General features: G+C 37.5%; 1 protein-coding gene across 16 annotated transcripts in view; it reads right to left on the bottom strand.

Moving 5' to 3' along the window:
• The window catches only part of THRB (thyroid hormone receptor beta), a 173,591-nt gene that overhangs the window by 128,606 nt on the left and 23,740 nt on the right, over positions 1 to 21,245 (bottom strand). For 2 of the 16 annotated variants that reach the window (XM_068935442.1, XM_009687947.2), the window contains exon 1: positions 497 to 524. The exons of the other annotated variants lie outside the window; for them this stretch is intronic. The gene's annotated coding sequence lies outside the window, so the exon portion shown is untranslated. Of the gene's footprint in view, positions 1 to 496; positions 525 to 21,245 lie in introns of those variants that run through there. 16 annotated transcript variants of the gene reach the window in all.

A 21,245-nucleotide genomic window follows, 5' to 3' on the forward strand; every position in this document is an offset into this window, starting at 1 on the left:
AGCATCTCAGCCTCTAGCACGTTGTATACACTTCACTAGCCATCAGTCAATATGGTTAGAATTTCACAGATGAAGGGAAAACAAGAACAGAACTTGTTCCTCTTTCTCAAGGCTAAATTAAATAAAAACTTGACCTCAAAGCATATGATCAACGCAATGGTTGAAGATACAAATTTTCGGCTCTACAGCAAAAATACCACTTGCCTGGGGAGGCAGAGGGGTCTTCAAAGAATGGCTGTAGATCTGTTAATCCAAGGCAAACAAAGCTTAAGTGAATAATAAAACTGCCTCTTTCCTTAACTTTGAGCATGTTTACCTGGTATTTTATGAGATCGGTAAAATGAGCCTGTCCCAGAAACAGAACAAGTAAGCTTATAAGGAGACACTCCTGAAGCACAGAAAATCATTAGATTAAACATTCATTTTGAGAAAAGGCATGAGATCTTGTTTTTATGAATCGGCTCATCTGAGCTGAGATTTACAATGTCTGATTTACCTCAGCTGAGTATCTGCAGATGTACACCCTATAAAGGAAGAGGAATTTTTTTTATTACTCAGCAAAATATATAAAAATTCATGCATTCGATATTCTACAACCCTTTCTGATAATCAGCTATTAAAGCATGCATCGGCACCAGATTACTTCACACTTACCAACCTGGCTTTAGGCCTGGGTCATCCACTAGAGAGAACTTAAGAGAGGTTTTGCATACATTACAGGAATCAAGTGAGAGAAGCAGTAGTTACTGTATCACTGGATGCTACTCAGGGTTTCAATAGGATTGAATGAGATTTATTACAGCACGAGCCTAATCCTTCTTACCTTTCTCAGGCAAAACACCCACTGAAACTAGCCAGAGTGCAACTGAGGACATATTATATCTCCGATTCTTTATTACTCACCTATCCCAATACTACAGTAGTCCATAGCACAAAGTTTACAGGATCAGAATGCTTCTCTGGGCAGGGAAGGGAATATCCTACAGGACACCTTGTTTTAACCACAAAGCAGGTACAGAGCCAAGTCTGAAGAAGACTTAAAGTCTGAACTTGTGACAAGATCCACAGCTTTTGAAGCAAAGTATTTCTGTGCTAGAAACACTCATAGCACATGCTGCTTTGAAGCATATTTAACTCATCCTACGTACTTTTAAAAGAAGAATGAAAGCTGACTTTGTCAAGTTTAATGTCTCTCAGAAAAAAAAAAAAAAACACCACACTTAAAGGAATGGTTTGCCTAAGTTTTCCTTATCTGATCTTGTTGTTGATAACAGGCAACCTACAATGAGGGTCATGAGCACCTCCCACTGTATGTTCTCACGGGGCCCTCGGCCTGCCTAGCTTGACGATCTCAAAAGACAGCTGGCCAAGAGGACCATGTCCTAGAGAAAGAAGGGCCCATTACTGCTCTCCCATCAAGTAGCAGGAAGCTTCTCTCCCTCTTCAGATGATCAGGCTTCTATCCAAGTGGAGACAACCTTCACCCGAGCGTGATCAAAAGTACCCTGGATAAGTGAGGCACCTGCCATTCAGGGGCCCCTGCAGGAGACTTCGTGCTTTATGTTCCTCTGACACCTTGGCAAAGAATTTCATGTGGGCTCCTTAGATTCAGTTTAAAAAGTCACATTTTCTGTTAAGTGTCTACACTGCTTTCATGCTTAATGGCTGTATTACTTCAGATGGAGGGGAAGTGCTCTACAGAAAAGGAAGACAGGTTTTTTTTTTTTTTTTTTTAAACAATATTCAGATATGTCATATTTTTAAGTATATACCGCTTTCCAGTAAAAACTATATTGTTTGGATGCACTCTAGCTGGATTCTAATAGACTACCTCAAAAGCTCATCAATACATTTGAGTCTAAGTAAGCAGAGAACCGTCCACACTGTGACAAAAGGCTCCATAACTTCAACAAGTTATTTAACATAATCGTCTCAATTCAGATAAGAGAAATCATAAATCTTTTTGCAAGTTCAGTCTTTTTCAGAACTCCTTATGAATCATTTTCATAAATACTGAAACTAACACTAAAAAACCCTACTGAAAAGTCTTTTTTTTCAAGGCACTTTGCTACTGATGCTGTTCATGAGTTTCCTTAGAAAAGGCTCCATATATCACCACTGACTCCAGTGGAACTACAGAAAACTAATACTGCCAAATTGATTAGACAGCAGAGAAGATGAATATGAAAATTTCCTCCTTTACCAGACTTTGAAAATTTTTGACTGCACAGGGTAGCACACATAAAAGGGTTCCCTCTCATTTCACTCATTATTATTTCATCTTTTTTTTTCCTGCATGTTGTTTAGCAGATACTGCAAGGTTTTAAATACTGCAACATATCCCACTATTAACCCAAATATGGTTTTGGTCCCTATAAGGAATACACCCAAATAGCTAAAATAAGCTCTTTCCAAATGATTTAGCACCTACCTCGTAGACATGAAGAAAAAAGGCATTGAGGGGCACTCCACATAATTCCTATATAAACAACATATTCTCCCTAGCTCTTTGAACTGATGTTATGTGTATGTAGGGACAAGGGCACTACTCTTCTTCTTATACATATTTTGTTACCCAGCAAAATTGAATTCATTCTATTAAAAATTACTTTTAGGTTTCCGAAATCCCTCACAGAGCTCTCCAGTTAGAAAGAAACAATTAGGGAAATAATTGTTAAAGTTACCAGAAGATGCCAATCACTTCAGTCTTCCAGGCAGGTTCACCATCATCCTAGAATTTACTTTAGCCTACTTTTGTAGTCCCTGCAGGAGGCTCTGATGTTCAGAGGTCCACCAGTAGACTAACTGAGCAAAGTGACTACAGTTTTCTTTATCACAAAAGATCACAAAAAGCCAACTGAGCCCGGAAAGGCCATGGAGAACTTTTTCCATCAGGAACAAAAAAGAAAGGGTTGGGTGGGGGGGAGCGGGGGGAGGGACAAGAATCCTGACCAGGCAATATCCTTGTTCTTGAAGCCACTCCATTAAATTTGGCTTTCATTTCTGCTGTTTAGCAGCTTCTAATTAGAATTAAAATGCACATTAGTGAAAACTTCTGAAAAAAAAACAGCAGGTGAAATCTCACTGACCTCCATCAGTAAAGTTCTTCCTCCAGATGCAAGGAACTCGGCTGGCACAGATAAGTAATTTGATTCTTCCTACCCCACGACTTTTTAATCACAGTTCTAGCATTTGCAGTAGTTAGCAAGTGGTACGCTGAAGAGTGAAAAGCCATGGCTGCAGCATGCCAAAGTCTAAACTGTGACACACATTTTCATTTCTTAAACTGCATACAACATGCCTTGAACTGTTTGGTGCTTCCTTAGTGTGACTCAGTCCATACTGGCATTCCTAGGCTGTAGATATGCATATGTATATAGATGGCCTAAGCTCTTTGGAACCTACAGATGCATCTTAAGAATGTTTACTACTAGTGCAATGCTAATTATAATTATGATGCTGGTATATGCTATCTGCAGGAAAAAAGGCTAGAAGAAAACCCATGTTTTGATTGGGCAGCAAAGACAAGATCATAGCTACAAGGCAGAAAACACATAAAATAGCTCCGTATAAGGCATGTATACAGCTTAAAACTAACCATCATTGCCAAAAAACTGAATATAACCCCACCCACAGCCATATATGCCTACACATAATTGCCAACAAGAAGCATATAGGGTCTATATTCTGGGACATGTGGTCCATGACCCTAGCAGCATCAACGGTCATAAAGCCACTGTTTCAAGTTTGTTCTTTTCCCAAAGAGCTGAATGTGCAGGCACATTCCTCTTTCTTCAGTCATTATTTATTATTACTCTCGATGACTGGCTGTCATAGAAATCAAAGTTTAATGACTGTTTGCAAGCTAGTCCTCTTCATGGATCTAAAGAAGTCTTAGCTTTCAGTAGGTAGCTTGATTTAACTGTTTAGAAATGGAATAACGAGGAAAGAAAAATCACCATTGCTACTGTTGTGTGTTGCCTATGACCATTCTAAGCAGCTAAGAATTCACAGCTGCTTTACCGGTGAAGATGTGAAAGTGTTAAGAATATGCTGTCCAGAAGCTATTATCCTCTCCAGTAAACGGTGGGTGCACAGACAGCTCTGTTTTGCTAGCACTTCCATTACAAACTTTTGTTTCAATGAAGAAATTACAAGATTAAAAGATATCTCGGCTATTAGGCCTTCAAGTTCTATTAGAGCAGGTTTTAAATGTTTAAATGACATTATACATGTTAATGCCATTATAAGACAAGTTTTCCTTGACTTAAAAAAAAGACAAATTGACTTACTTTTAAAATATAAGATGTACCAAAAATAATTGTTTTAAATCCACAAACTCATTTCTCTACTCTTTGTAATTATCCTACTATTTGTGATATTAAAAAGAAAAGGCAATGTATTATTCTAATGCAGGGATATCATTCAATTCAACAGAGCTAAGAAGATCTCAGAAAAAGGCAGCCATTCTCTCTTTAGATAATATAAACCATATGCCCTGGAACCAATTTTTTTCTTCCTCCAGAGATACATAAGAATATCATCTCTGTAGGGCCCAGCCCAGTGCTGCTGAAGTCAATGTAATGTCTCCCACTGAAGTCAATGCAAAACCTTCCGTTGATTTTAGGCATTTAAAACCTGACTTAAGATCAAGAATCCATTACCGAGGGCATCAAGCTGTTGAAAACAAGCTTTCATACATATTTTTAAGCTATCTGTGCTCACCACTTTTCTGAGCGTTGCCCCAAATGAGACAAAAAAAACTAACAATATTCAAATCTTGGTGTACAGCCAAGCTTTAAACACAGTGTGTGAAGGCTGTGAAATGGAAAGTTTTCAGGAGAAAGGGGAATTCATCCCACCTGCTTTAGCCACATACTGTGGTTGCTGCTGGAACCACAGTAACCTCTCACTTCCTGAGACTGGTGGTAGAAACAGCACCCTGGAGGGGCCTGTCTTTCTCATCGGCTTGTTGAAGAGTAATCTACAGAGTAGACAAGTTGAGACAGCCAAAATGAATTTCATCCTTAGCTCTGCACCAGACCCATGATTTTAATCATTGTCTGTAAGCTGGAGTAAACATACTCTACAGCAGAGCTAAGACTTGGACCATCCAACCCTCTAACAGAAAGCGCACGTTTTTCTGCTTATACTCACCCCACTGAACTGAAAATAATCGATTACAGTTGTCTGATTTTCCCTTAGTCTATTTTCTGTGGAACAGCAGAATGAAGATGGCTAGTATCCTCAAGAACTAATATATAGTAAATTTGCGGCACAACATCCCCAGCCACTGAAAGTCATTACTTAGTCCTGGAACAAACCATGACAGACTTTGGTCTTTTCCAGGATATCAGTCCCAACTCAACACATCCCAAAGCTTAAAGCCCGGCAGTCTCCATTGACACATCCAGAACGTGGGTTTTTTTTTTCCAAATATGCTGTCTAATAACTAATTTCATGATTCCATGTTTTCCTTGAACACTCATAACATCTACACATTGGAACACAGCTATTGTGGGGATTCCCATTCAAAAGTAAAGCAAAAAATGTGCTATAAAAGCAGAGGTTTAATACATATATATAATGAGCAAAAGCAAAATAACAACAACAACAACAATCACGGTGAACTATTCCATAGTACATTAACTGCTTTATCTTTAGTTTTAAGATCCCAAGAGTTTTTTGTTTGTTACATTTTTTTTTTTAAATCAGCTGTGTAACACATGGCCCAGTAAAGAGTCCCAATGCAATTAAGCACAATGCAGAACAGTGGCCACGGGCTGCATGATCTGAGCAAAAAATATGTCCTTATGCTCTGCACACATCTTGAAAGCTATGAAAAATGCCATATGAATCAATAAAGTGGGAATCTGGCATTTCAAAGCCAGGTACAAAGCGAGCCTAAAACGGAGAGTCATTTCTGCTTGTTTACAGGCCAGTAAGGATTTTAAGCAGTATTGTACAACGACGTTATGTAATCATCAGGCTGGCAATTCTATTGGGAAGTGTTTTTCAAACGGCAGTTTTGCCTGCCGGGGTAACAAATAGATAACGAATTAGAAACAGGTATTTCTCTAAGAAGGGCTTCAGAAAATGTCTCTCCATGCATAATATATACCCTACATATAAATCTTCCCTGAAAGGCAAGAGTTCAAAGGATGGTTTGAGAGCATCTGAAGATCTCCATCAGCCCTCTGTGCCACTACTTCTCTTCAGTGCATATATCCCTTTCCTCCTGTGCAGGACAAATAGGTCCTTTAAACCTTAGGTTTTAGCACCTGACAATTTAAATCATTACCATCATTTTTAATGTTTAATTAGTCTCTGCAGCTGCCTAACTTTTCTTCATGATTCGTAAAGGGATAGTGGTAAACATAACTAGTGACAATAATGACATTTGCTAGTGGTAACCAACTATGACTAAATTCAAAATATTGTTTAATGGACATGTTCTTGCTAATCTAACAGGATAAAAGCCTTGAGAAATTATATTTTTTTGTTTTCTGGAGCTAAGGTCAGGCAGGCTGAAGCTCTGGGTTTTCTGAAAGCTGGAACCGGGTTAAACTCTGATTAAGAGACAAACTGACAGATTTAGACATTTCTTTAGTAACTACGCAGTCATATATCAAAGCTGTTCTGTTGCATTTGCCTTTTTATGTTTATTTCTACCAAAAGAGATCAGAAAATAAAACTGTCAGAGTAGTTGAATTTAAAATTGCAAATATTTAGGTTAAAATCTTCTGAACGTGCGATTAGCATTAAAGCAGAAAATGGTATTTTCCACATTTTAGATACTCCATAAAAAGCTTAATTTATGTTTCTGTATTCCTAGAAAGACAATGGTATTTACTTGTTTCTTTTCAACATATCACAGATAATGCTCAGCTGTTGGGCTTATGAGATATTTGCAGTTGTAACTCAATAGACAAATCCTTTGTTACAAATAGAGAATATATAATGGGGATTTACAAAGATGTAATTATACTGAGAGGGTTTATGCATAAGGATGCATTAAAAGAAGTACTATACGCAAAACCATAAAAAAAAAAAATCCTCTGAGCATTATCATCATTTACCCTACGGACCCCTTTATACCTGTTACCATAAAAGGGGTTTCGAATGAGTGCCATCCATAAAGGATGTCTGCGGTCTCTGCCAAGGTCGCCTACAGTTAGCAAATGGCGATAAACAGGCAGAGCACACTTTGAGCCCAAAGCAGCAAACTGTACTAAAAGCATATGATGCACTCCAGCAACCAGCCAAAGCACGTTGGCTGCAGCAAGTCTTGGCAGTGAATGGGGAACAGAGACCAAAAGGTGGTGCCTCCCTCCACGGCCAGCAGCGCCAGCCTGGCCTAATGCACGTTAACGAGAGACCGGCTCATCAATGAACCCGCTCCTGGTCAAAACGTCCACTGAGACGAAGAGCCATAAACACATGAACAGCAATGCTTTGGCAGACTAACACATCACCAAAAAATAAGCACACTACCCTTGCCCCTGCACTGATTCATCTGGACCAGAAAGGCAAGCTGCAGGACAGCAGTGGGATGCCCCTGCTCATGAGGGACGCAGCTGGTGCTTCTGATCCATAGCGCAAGCAGCTTCCTGGGGACAGGAGCTCCCTCTGCTCTTGAGGCCTGTCCTGCAGCAAAGTATCCCCCAAGGGCCCAGTACCAGCCAGTGGTGGCTGAGGATGCTTCAAAGCATGCCGGGGCAGAGCTGCCTGACAGCTTTTCCCAACGCAGAAGAAATGCAAAGGCAAAGATGACTTCAAGCATCCCACTGTCTCAACTAAAGATGACACTCAGTTTCACTTCGATATATTTTATGAGCAGAATCTAACTGAGAAGTTATTCTACTGTATGGTGCACAGCCTTTATTTAGCTATCAATGGCTACTTTATTTAGTTATCAATTGCTGCTACAATTTCTGTTCTTGGTAAGTCAGGAAGACTTCTGTATCTCCTCACAATAAAGTACTGAGCAAGGAATCATAAAGTCAAAAACTTCTGTATAAAGCTATCCTGAGATCCTACTGATTTAAGTTAAACTAACTGAAAATGTGAGAATCTATTAGTTATTCAGGAAACTACAGTAGGATAAAACCAGAATCACTTCCCAAACATCTTTTCTAAGATGAATGATGCATGCAATATCAGTCTAAACTTTGTAAATAATTAATTACTGGGGGGCAGTGTCATGCAGAGCATGTATTGGATTTTTAAGGTTACCCTTCACACTCAGAAACAATTACTAATGCTGCATGTGACTAAAAATTCACTGGTTTATTATTTTTCGTTCGAATGGAGACAAGCGCTACAATCAGTCTGATGGGAAAAAGAAATCCAGGTCCAAAGCAACAGATGTTAATACCCTGAGTAATATAGCTCCCATGTAGAACATCTTTTTGATACTAGTAATAATGTCTTGCTTGCTGGCATGGATACCCGAAATAGAGATGTGGGAGGGCAGTGCAACGGGAACATGCCAGGAGAAAGGACGCGGCATGAGGAACATACTGCAAATTTGGTGCACGGGGGACTGAGTGACCCTGATTTGATAGGAAGGAGAAATGGGGAGCATCGCTTCCATTCCTCTTCCAAGCCAGCAGTGGAGCTGGCTGAAGAGAAGAGAGATGCTCAAAGCCCACTGGTACGGGAGAGGGGCAGCCCAGAAACTCAGAGGGAACATGGGTGAGTGGCAGAGCTTTGTAGTCGTCTAACCTGATCACTTCTGATACATGATTACATGTCCATAGGCAATATTAGTCGCAAAATACCCTGCTTTCTTTTCTCTAATTCATCCAGGAAGGGCTCTCATATTATGCTTTCCTGCTCATAAGGAAGAAATTTTTCTCTGAGAATGTATCAGAAGTAAATATGACAAAAGCAGCTGAATACTGCAGCTAAGTTAAAATGCAGTAGCAATCTGCATTTTTGCTTTTAAAAAACTGTAAGAGCTTTTGTTCTAGAAGATTATATTTTGACATTGTTTTCTTACTTCAGGCTCAATCTATGACCCTGGTATTTGGGATAAGTCATATAGACTATGTAATGGAAAAGTTCTATAACTTATCTGAATCATTACTTTATTTTGTTCTCCTGTGGTTCCAATTGTTCATCGTTAATTAGATCCAGCCATAACATCCCATTGTGCAAAAAAGCATACTCTGTTTTAATCAAAATCTTGGACTGTATTTTGGACGGCATCTTTAACAATTTGGACAGAATATTTTGTGGTTTCCTCACCGGTGAAGAATCAAAATGAGTAACTATGAACACATCTTCTACCGAATGCTGTCAGTTATCATCAGGTTATTTTGATGAACTTCTGCTATGCTACATGGAATTATTTTAGCTCTTCTTGTAATTTTTACCTGATTTCTTTACTGAAAACTATAATAACCTGTAAACCCATCGCACGGAATATAATATAGCCATGCTCAACTCCTAAAATATTTTTAAATTGTTCATTTTATGCTATGCTGAAAGTGATGTTGTAAACACAAAAGATGGTTGTGATAGTGTCATCTATTAAAAAAAAAAAATCAGACCTTTTCAAATTATTTTTACCATTGGTTTAGCAATGAAGGGAAACACACCGCTTTTGAATGAAACGCATTAAAGAGCTAATGTCTATGAACTGATTATCTTCATAGCTGTATTTTGGTAACAGTGTACTGATTCAGACTGTCCTCAAAGTTATTTAGTGATGGCAATTCTGAAAAAAGTCTCCTTTGCAGGAATAAACAAGCGCTCTACTTTCTCCTATCAATAGAGGAATTGTCATTCAGGGGCATGTTTGATCTCAGTGTTGCTTTCTGGGGAACCCTTGCTAGGGTCGACATTTTACTCTGTAAGAATTGCCCACTTCTCTTATGTCATTCCATTCAGCAACTTCTTTCCTGCTGCCTCCCCCTGCTTCAGCTTTGATGACTCATTTACTGACACACTCATGTTTGTTGTTGACTAATCACCTGTCTGCAGCAGCTTTAAGACTAACAAAAAGCAAAAAGGAGAAACAGTCACCAAGTTACTCAGTGCTGTAAGGACTGTAAAGAGAAAATTATAGAAAATCCTATTATCCACTATAGAATTGTCTAGAGTTTAGGAAACCAAGATCACAGTAATTTAAAACTAGGCAGCTCTACCATCCATCTGACTGTAGCACAAACATTAGCTACATCTAACATACTGTTTAGCCATCAGTAACTCCTTTTCCCTTCCCTTTGCAAGAACACAGGCAATCACACAATTGTTTTACAATACAGTATATTTCATCGTTAATTATAATACAATCACATGACATTGTACTATGCAATCATAAATATAGATAAGAATTTGGTTGTTCTTAACTTTTTCAAATAATAAAAAACATTCAGCCACAGCCTGAAAGGGAAGCCTAACAGGCCACGTTTGCACAAATGAGTGGTGATTCTGGACAGCTGGGCATTTTGCTGACAAATTGAGGTATCTTTAATGGAACCTTGTTTCCAGTGAGAACTGAATACCATCTTTCAGATGTTTTAGGCTATACATTCAAAGATGGACTTAGGCCAAATCATGAGTCACTTTAGAAAATTTAAGATCACGTATCTAGTATCAAAAAAAACTGCAAAAATTAAATCCCTGTAACTATTATCAGAGTAGCACTGTAATTTGAAAAAGAAATGAAAAGCTCACTTGCTTTTTTTCACCTAAAACAAACAAACAAAAAAAACTTTGCAACAAAGATTTTCAACTGGTAATTTAAAAAAAACACACAAAACTATGCAAAAATAACTGCATTTTTTAAATGGGAGAAATAACTGTATTTTAGATTTCTTACAATTAAACAGCTTCTGCCTGTATATTAGAAGAAAAATCAAAACAGTTATAATAAAAGCTTGCCTACATCTTTGACATGATGGTATGCCGTATCAGCCCATCTCAAGTACTGTGCATCTAGGAGATCAAATACCAAACACATTGTATTTCTAGCACTGAATGCTAGCACTGAAAGGCTAATGGTCAAAATCTTTAGGAAAACCCAAAAAAACAAAAACAAAAAACCCAGCAAAACCATCTTAAGTAGCAGTTTTTTCCTGGGCAAGGCTTGAAGGATTGACATTTTCAAACTCTTAAATTCTGCTTTGCCCTGAGTTTATATACAGTTGCTTCTGTTGCATAGCACAAAATTTGATGTTCATTTAAAAGACAATAAAAAGCAGAGATTGGTGGGAAAGCAGATTGCTTCCATGTCACAGAGCTTTCATATTAATATTTCCTAGCAAGTTCCATACAGTGACTGACAGAAATAGGTTTTCTGAAAGAAAAATTCGACATAGCTGAAATTGTGCTGGTTTAACACTACAGCACAGAAGACAGCAGTTCTATGTACCAGCACAGCAGGAAAAAAATAAATTGCTTTTAATAGACAAGCATTTAGTGCAACTAGTATAATCTACAGAGACATTTTCCCCTTTCTGTTATGTCAACCTCAAGCTAAACTTTTGCTTTTATACAGCGTACTGTCTGTTTCCAATAAAGGGGAGAGGGTACCTTCTCAGCTTTTTCTCCATTTTTAAAGATATTTTAGTAACAAAAAGAGATGAAACTTATCAGAGTCTTCAGATCCTTTTCAGATCTACTGCTACTTGGTTATGTTGCCACACAGATATCAGTTCAAACAGGCTTCAACAGGAACAATATTTTTAGTTAACATGGCTGATATGTTCTGACTCTAGCAACCTCTCCAAGCACTTTTTTTAAACTTTCCACAGAATAAAATTTAAAAGAAAAACAGGGAATTCTAAAAAGAAATGCTAGGGTTTCAGAAATCAAATAAGGTCATTAAGTTTTACCAGTGTAATACCCTAATGTTTCCTTCTCAAAATTAAAAAAGAAAATTGGAAACGCCAAGAAGTACTAGTGAGAGACACCAAAGATTTTATAACGATCATAAAGCCTAAGCATCATACAGAATGTGAGAGTATCTACAGCTGCATCTGAGGAAGTTAGGTGCCTACCTCACCTTAAATTTCAGTGGCATTCAACCCGTAACTTTTAGGGGCGCACTTAGAAATCCTGTCCAGTGCGATTCTTAACACCACGGCTGCAGAGATAACTTCACAAAAGTGAACTGACTGAGCACTGTTTCCAAGAGCCTGAATGAACACCTTCACAAAACCACAACACGCTCCATTTACCTGCCTGCAATCTTAGCAGTAGAAATTAGACTTGAAAAGATTTCCAAAATGGCATTCAGCATTTACCTGCCTGCAATCTTAGCAGTAGCAATTACGACTTGAAAGGATTTCCAAAATGGCATTCAGCAGTGGGATCACAGCGATCGGGGCTGCCCTCGGAAATGACAAAACAGACAATGACAGACCTGCTCTGGTAAAAAGTTAGTTTAGACTCTTGATTTTATAACTCCAAGATACTTAAATTAAGAGTTAATTCTTTCCCAATCTGTCCATCTATCTACTATTAGCCACTGCTGTGCTGCCAGAGGGTAAATCTGATATCTTCATCCTAACCTTTTTAGGATAGCCATCCTTGATGGAGTTATTTTTTGATAGACAAAAAAAGCTCTGTAAGTGCCAACAAGTCTGCATATTTAGGATTCAGTACATAAAGAAGAAAGTGATTAAAATCTAGTGATTTTGCAAGACAAGTTCATAAGGGCTATAAATACAGCGCACAGCGTCAAAACACCTCATCAGTCAGACATCTGAGTAGCAGAAGGAGATATGAGACATAAAGAAATCAAACCTTCAAAAACAATGTGCTCTAGATGGCTTGATTAGGCAACACATGAAGAATCTTACAGGAGACACTTCATTGTGTATTTATGCCAAACATGTTTAGCATTTCTCTTAAAAGACCTCTCTTACAAACTACCTCTTACTGTAAGTACAACGTGTCACGACTGTCTTCTCGCACAAGAGTACTCCATAAATCGCCTCCATCAGACAAAATTTTCCTTCAAGGTGTACTGTCACTTCCTCAAGGGGAACTAAAAACATCCTACTCTGATGCTTTCAAAGCCAGATCATTCAAAGAAAGCTCTTGACTTTTTCCACCCGAGGCATCAGTACGTAACACACGAGCAAAGAAGGTGCTGCAAAGCTTGACCAGGCTACCCAAGGATGCAAGAGAGACACTAAACAACTGACCAGTTTTGTAGATTGCCATTCAGCCTGAAAAACTCCTCCTTTTGTACAAGAATTGCACCTTTTCTAAACAACGTAGTTAATGTTACCATGCGCACCTGACAGAAAGCCCTCTCCAGGTCAAGCTTCATCGTAAGAGCACCAAGAGAAACGTAACACAGGTTTGGAAGCTTTGCTAGCTCACTAAGAGCGGGGGCTTAACGACACGATACAGTTTCCCAGCTCTTTCCTTACACAGAAAAGGTCGTGTAAACGGATCAGAGCTCAGGAGTGTGTTTGTGAACTCTCTAGTGTCAAAATCAAAAGACAAATTGGAAAAGCATTACACGAGAAGGACATAAATCCACTAAGCCACTAACAAACTTTTTTTTTAGAAATCTTGTGGAGATCATGCAACTGGAATTTCAAATATAAAATGTTTGAGTATATCCATGTATCAGAAAATGTTCTCTGCCTTCCATCAAAATTTTGTGAAGCGGCTGGGAAGATTGGCTGTGTCCACAGTGGATTGAGAGGGCTACCTAATGAGCAATGGCTGATGCTCTCCTTTTCAGGAAACAGATGCTGAAAGAGACAAACTATGGGAAGCAAATCAACCTGAAATTGTCTCAATACAAAGGGAACCATTATCCTCATTAAAGCTTAAAAAACACAGGGGGTTGTATTTCTGTTTTGTTTTCTTTGGTTTTGCTTTCTTATTTTATTTCAGATCGGTCTCAAGATAATCAGGCTGAGAGCAATCTCTTACTTACCAGACAGACTCCCACGGTGGATAAGGTGCTAAAAATCACAATAGCACTACTAACATTTTTCTAATTATTTTTGCCCTTTTTGTAACTGTAGAGGTCAAAAAGCAAGGAAGAGCTTCAAATACTTCACTGGGATGCCTTCTCCTGAAAAGAACTTTCCAGATAAACTGCAATTCACAATTAATAAAGCTTCAGGTCTTTTCTATAGCGGCTTTTTTGAGTTCAATAAGCAGAGGAGAGTTTTTCATTTATCAGGTAGCATAAAAGGGATGGGCTTTCCATGAGGTGATTTTGAAATTCTTGGTCAAAGGTTAACTTGGTTTTTAACTTCAAAGTACAGAAAATCTTGGAGGCTGAAAGAATATAGGGGTAAAGGCTGCTCTAAATGTAAAACTTTGGAGGGACACAGTTAACCTGAAACCAGTCAGTTAATGTGCTTAAAGTTGCTTCCAGTACTACACCTTCCCTCACTCTTTGTTTCATGGACCGATATTAAGGAGTGTAAAGAAAAAATCCATTTTGAAAGTGCAATACATAATCAGATTGTTCTGGCTCACAACACTGAAGAAGGAAAGGCAGTTTCATTAATTAAGATCTGAATTTCTGCTTTGACTTCAGTTTTTCCTATGTTACTAGATATTTAAAAATATGGTACTCATTCATTGCAGGGTGCAGCACCCGTAGGGCAGTGAGTAATGGTTTTACTCTTGCTTCAGTACTGGCAGCAGCATGTTGGACTGGAAAACGAACCTCTATTTCCTATCTATTTTTATAATCAGTTTATCTATGATCTCCTTAGCTCTTACCCCCATATATATGATAGAAACAAAACATTTAAGTTTCAGTACTGCTCTGAAATACATTCATAATGCTCCGTTGACTCAGACAACTAACTGGAGACACCGACTTACAACTAGGATCAGAATTTGGCCCCAAAGAGTAAGCCTGCAGTCTATACGCAAAATTCATGAGCTAAATCTTTTCTTTTTTTTTTTTTTAAATATAAATAGCAGACAAAATCAGAGAAGCATCACTTTGTGAATCATTCCCTTCTTGACTATCTAAACCTAAAATATCAGTTTAAGGAAAGTAACTGGTAGTAGAGGCAAAGGATATTTTTTATTCATAACAGAACAAAGACAGAATTCAAGTATTTCCTTGTTATTTTATGCAGTTTTTGCTTTCATTAATTGAAAAAAGTGTAAAATATCAACCTAGTATACTATTAAAATATCAAATATAAATCTGTAGTATTATATGCCTTGATACATTTGGCTGGAGACCTGAAGTTATACATGCTATTAAGATTTACTTGCAGGTGTTCATGTTTCTCCAAACACAATCATTTTTTTTTTGGCATTTTGTGACTAGCTCAATATTTTAAGTTGATATTAGCTGGGCGGGTGACAGCTGGCAGGAACTTTTGAATTTAAGGGTCTCTTTCTAACTGATACACATGAAGCTCTGTATTAGCTCTCACAAGATGCACTGTTTACTAAAGATGATTACCCATGAGTAAATAATGAGTCATGATATCCTTAAAAAAAAGCAAACATATAGAGTTAAAGAATAATTTCTAACAAGGGTGAACAGGCAGGTCAGAAATTTGAATCACTTAGAGCATTTTTTCCATGTTTAATTGTTAAAAATTAGGAATGCTATGGAAAATAACTATAATCAGATTAAAATACATTAGAAGATCTTGGGAAGGCTGTTATCTCTTTTTATATGTCTGTAAAGTATCATTTACAGACATGCAAATAATCCTAATGTAACAGAATTGCCAATTCCTAATGGCAGCTCTCCCTTGCTGCCTTTTTAAGATCCAAATGCAGGCTTTGCTTTTCCTATAATATCTGATAGTATTTAAGACAGAAATACGTTAGGAGCTTCTATCCTTACCTATTGTTGATGCACTCCACTTCTACGGGCCAGATGATCGCATGCTGAAGTTAGCGCGATGCAGAATTAGCACCGTAACTAATATACTAATATACGCGGAGTTCATGATTCAGTTCTCTTTTCTCCTCCTGAATTCCCTTGTTCTAAGAGCCATGGGAAATGGAGACTTCTAACCTCTAATCTTATAATTTACGCAAAGGAAAAACCTCTTCTCAATAATCTTACAGCTTTACCACTTATTTTAAGTGTGGTTAGTATACCAAGAATACATACTTGCTTAAGGCTTAGAATCCTTCATTTTAAGAAGCTATCAGGTCATGGCCCATATTCCAGGCATATAGTCACCCCTTGAAATGGTTTCTGTTTTTGGTTCTAAAGTTTGCCCGTCCAGTACTGGTGTTCACAGTCCTAAGTTTGTGAGGAAGGAGAAAGAAAGGCACATTTTCCATGATCTATTACTAAGAAACTCAAGTTATTGAAGTCACTTCCTTGAAAGAGGTATTATTATGAATTCCATGTATGACTAAGGCAGGTGAACACAACCTTAAATACAGAGGAACAAATGGAAAAGTGGGATTTTATTTGGATGCCGCAGCACAAGCACGTCATCGTAATTCAGTAATTTTTCATGGGTTACTACACTATATTTAAAAGCAATATCGAACATTGAAACTCTGCGTATTGGTAACTGGGCAGAAAAGCCCAACTGCACTGTAAATCGAACATTGTAATTACAACACGCAATTAAACATTTCATTTGTACTATACGTTATCAGAAGACTTTCAAGCACATATTTTGTTTTATACTTTGAGAATTTACTCTTGGGGAATTCATCCCCAGACAAACACTTTCGGTGGTGAAATCCCCTCCCCTTCATTCACTATTGTATCTTTATACATGCATTTTATTCCTAATGCTACCTTGGACCTTTCTAACTTCACAGTTGGCCTCCAAAACTTACTCTGGCACAAAGGGAGAACGAAAATTATTAAAATATACTTATATCATGTCAATTCAAAAAACCTTTTGTCTGTAAGGAGTTTGACTACAGCAGTTTGCTCCCAGACATGCTGAATAGCATCCCAGATATCTGCAAAACTCATCAGCGGTTTTAGAAGAAAAATGAAAGGGAAGCTAGTGATTCCTGTGGCACGTTTGCAGGTATGAGAATCCTGGTTCAGAACAACTGCAAAAGTTAAAGGTCGTAAACATGTTCTACTATAACTCCACCTTTTCATCTAACCTTCTGAAGCATCTGTTTGTGAAGACTAAAACAGAATAAATCTGGACCCTTAGGAAAAAAAAAGATAATCGTTGTAGGAATTTAACAAAAATCAATTTTGCCTGCTTTGAATTATGTGACGATCACAAAACCATGCAATTAACCTGCTTTGTTATGGAGCATAGCTATATCAGCAAGAGACAAAGAATGACAGTGGAAACGAATGCTGTCCAAATGTTAGGACTAATGCTCTTGACATGCTAAATTCTAAGTTAACGAAGCCAGGATACATTTGAAAAATTCGTGATAATGAAATACTCACTTTAGATTTCTTTGGGAAGTTGGTCAGAGCACTGAAATTTTATCATTGCAGCTATGAATGACATCTCTGTCCAAGGCTGGATACGGACACCTTAGAGAGAGGGCTGCACGGCTATCACATAGAGCAACTAGGGGAACATATACCCCATCTTGTAGTTCTAATGGAGGACAGTGGTGCTTTTTTCCCCCTTTCTTCCCCATGTGTTTCTCCTAGTGTATTGGTCTTGACGTGTAATCTCTCGTCCTTTGACCAATCTACAACCTACATATTGTTATCCACAGTTTAGGTTTTTGAGATAATGTGATTTTAAATCACAAGCTTCTAAAAATTGTGTTAATATTCTAAATAGCCTTTTCAAAAAAGAAGCAGACAGCTATCTAGATGGCCAAGGATAGAATGAATCACACAACCTGTCCTACAAGTTTCTTGAATTACAGACAGTTACACTCATGCATCAGGGTCACGTGCAATGTAACCTACAATTCTAAGAGATACTAGTCATTTTTGGCTGACTGATGGCTGTTAAGGTAACTGAAAAGATACCTAATAGCTTTAGTTGCCAAGGATCGTTACAGAAAAGATGACACGTCTTCCCTAACAAACCTCAACACTTAAATCCTACCATAAAGAAACGGAAGAAAAGATCAGTGTAATCTGAACACCTCTACCAGAATAGAGCACTTTCACTGCCACAGTCTTAAGCTCAAAGGGGAAATAAAATAAAAACTAAAATGGCATATGGCACTTTTAAGGTGATATGTACCTAAATCACACAAATAGAACAGAATCCTATTTTTGCTATATTTTGTTTTATGTTATTTCAACTGTATCATTAAGAAAAATGACACTAAAAATAAGAAATACTTATTTCGTTCCATGATGTAAAAGGTTGATCATCTTAATGTTATTATGCTACAATTAAATCAGGTCAATGGCCTAACTGTTCATCAGATAAAACCAGAACATATCACAACTACCAAAAATAATCATAAAAGAGGGGACTTCAATAGTTACCTATCCCTCATACTATCAATGCAGTATCATTTCATATTATATAGCTGCTGGTACTTCAAACAACTTAAAGGTTTCCTGTTCATCACTTTCAAGGCAGTAAGACCTCTCACACGCAGACCAAAGTCTTAATTCAATTCCTCCTAGTAAGAGATTACTTTATTAAGATTTAAAAAAAAAAAAAAAACAAAAAAAACCAAACACTTTTCACTTTTTGCAGTTCCTCTTCACAAAAATAGGCAGAGGATTTAGATATGTACACAAAAATTGGCAGAGGATTTAGATATGTACCCCTAATATACTTGCATAGATAGCTTTCAGTCTTTGCTAATGTCATTCCCTTCGCTCCCTTTATTATTTTTCTGACTCCTCTCTGAATGTCTCGTTTAATCTCTTCTAGGTAAAAAAAATAAATAAATAAAATTACGATGAGTACACAGAAAGGAACATAGTGTTCTAGGACTGGTCAAGTATGGGCCACAGGCAGATGGTACAATGCTGTGAAAAACTGATTTCTGCACAGTGACATCATGACGTCTACTCACAGCCATAAATTCTATCAGCAAAGAGACAGTGTTCTGCATGACAATGCATTGCTTAATTTGGGGGTTTTGCGTGTGTGCAGGTATACGTGTGTGCGCTTTTCTTTTTTTCCCTTACTATTACTACACCTCTCTTTGCTTTACTGATTACTTCCTCCAATTTGGTATTTTCTAACCAAACATGTATTTGTCCTACCTGTTCTAGGAGAAGACCAGATTCTGCTGACAACACAGTCAGTTCAAAATAGCTAACCTCTTACAGGACGATCAAGGCCAAGACACCCTAATAATGTCCCAGTTTGCTTACGTTAACCAAACTGATAAAATTATTCTTAATTGACAGTGGGTACTACAGCAGAAATATGATTTGGAAAGTAAGTTTTGGCAGGAAACGAAATTCATTAACTCAAAAATATAACACAAGCTACCAGAAATTCAGCTATTGATCCATAAAATTCTGAAAGTAAATAAAAATAGGTGTTGTATTTCACATCTAGAAATAATGAACGAGAACACTATATTCATTTTGTAGCTTTTCTTATATTTGTTGAATTACATAACATTGAATACAAGGCATTAGTTTGGATTAAAAAGGGAAGAGTATTAATTGCTTTAAACATTAATACCACTGGCTAACTGACATATAAAGTTATAAGGAAAGGATTCATATGTTTTAGGCTAAGTTTTCATAAAGGTATCAGTAAAAAAGAAATCCAACAAAATTCACTAATGAGATTGCATACTACAGCAGAAAAAATGAGCGGCACAGCAAAACTCTGAAGAAAAGCTCAGTATAAATTTTAATCCTTAAATTAAGATATTAGGCTTGACATATATACAGATGCAGATGGCTGGGTACACTTACAACTTCCAGATTTAGTACTGCACATAAAATTATTTCCATCTTAAAAATACATTGTAAGCAGATCAGTTTGCTCACCAAATTGTTGAACTTTGGAGAACATTAAGCTTCATTTCACTTACATCCTCTACCTTTATTTTTGCATTTCTCAAGCAATAAGAATAACTGAAGCCAACCTCAGGTGGACTATATTAAGTCTCATTTTGGGATCCCGATTCCTGCTTTTCGAACACTGAAGGAAAAAGTGTATTGTTTAAAGATATGTAATGTTGGCTGATTTCAAAAATCATTGTTGGGACCCCTGACATTTCACTTTTGGGCAATATTTAAAGTGATGTGTCTCTGATAGTCAGCAAGATTTTTTAATACTGAAATGAGACAGTAATTCTGCCCCTTTGATAAAAAAAAAAAAAAAAGCATACAACAATCACGAATCCCTAAAGATCATCCTCAATAAAAGCTCTCTTTTAAAAACTCAGCTAGGCAAAAGGAAGTATTTAAACTACAACTTCTGATCTGCCCATCTGCTTTCCCTAGTTAGCCCTGCTTTCCAGATGGGAAAACAGGTGAGGTCTTGAATTACTCATATGTCACCCTGTAGTTTTGCCCACACCCTTCTTCCTATTACACCATCACTCAAACGTTGTGAAATTTGGATCTCCGAACAGAGATTGCAGCTCTTAACCTTCACACAGCAATAGGTGAAATCTTAGTCCTATTCCTTCTAATGCCTTGCAACATCTGCCAAGTTGAATCTCTCAAATTCTCCCTGGATACTGCTTTTTCCCCATTTTAAAAACTTTTTTCTCTTAAAAAAGAAAAAAAAAAATCTATCAATCTATCTAGGATTGTGAAAATCTGTTTTCACAATCCTAATTTTCAAATTGTTGTTTCAAGCTCTTTTAGATTAGACTTCTTTATAGAGCAAACACTGTACGATCCCAATAATGCTCTATTACTATTATTTTTCAAACACAGATTTGCTTAGCACTGTGTAGGGCACAGAGCGCATTTACTTCTTCAGCTGTCCCGCGTTCACAAAGGGCTTTCACTGACTTCAGGAGACCTTCGCAAAAGTATGGGATATTACACTTATCCAAAGCTATTTAAAGGAGAAAGGCTTAAAGAAACATTGACAAGGTTAGAAGTGATGCATAAGGAAACACTTAGCAAAACACAAAAAGATTCAGATTGTAGATTTGATCTTGTAGGTCTAGACTTAGGAGTGTTAAAGGTCTGCCTTAAAATACCTTTCTCGCACCATCAATTAATTAATTCAGATGTAGTGTTATGATCATCAAAACGGACTATGGCTATATCTACACAGACGTGTTCTTAAGAGACTGAGCTCAAGTTCTAACTCGGCATGGAGTTGAACATCCCAACACAGAGTCCAAACCTTGCATCTCATTGCACGCTATGCGTGCCCGGACAGCAAGCCGTATGCTGTCAGCAAGCCGCTTCCCTTTGCCTT

This window comes from Struthio camelus, chromosome 2, assembly GCF_040807025.1.
Source record: "Struthio camelus isolate bStrCam1 chromosome 2, bStrCam1.hap1, whole genome shotgun sequence".
NCBI lineage: Eukaryota > Metazoa > Chordata > Aves > Struthioniformes > Struthionidae > Struthio > Struthio camelus.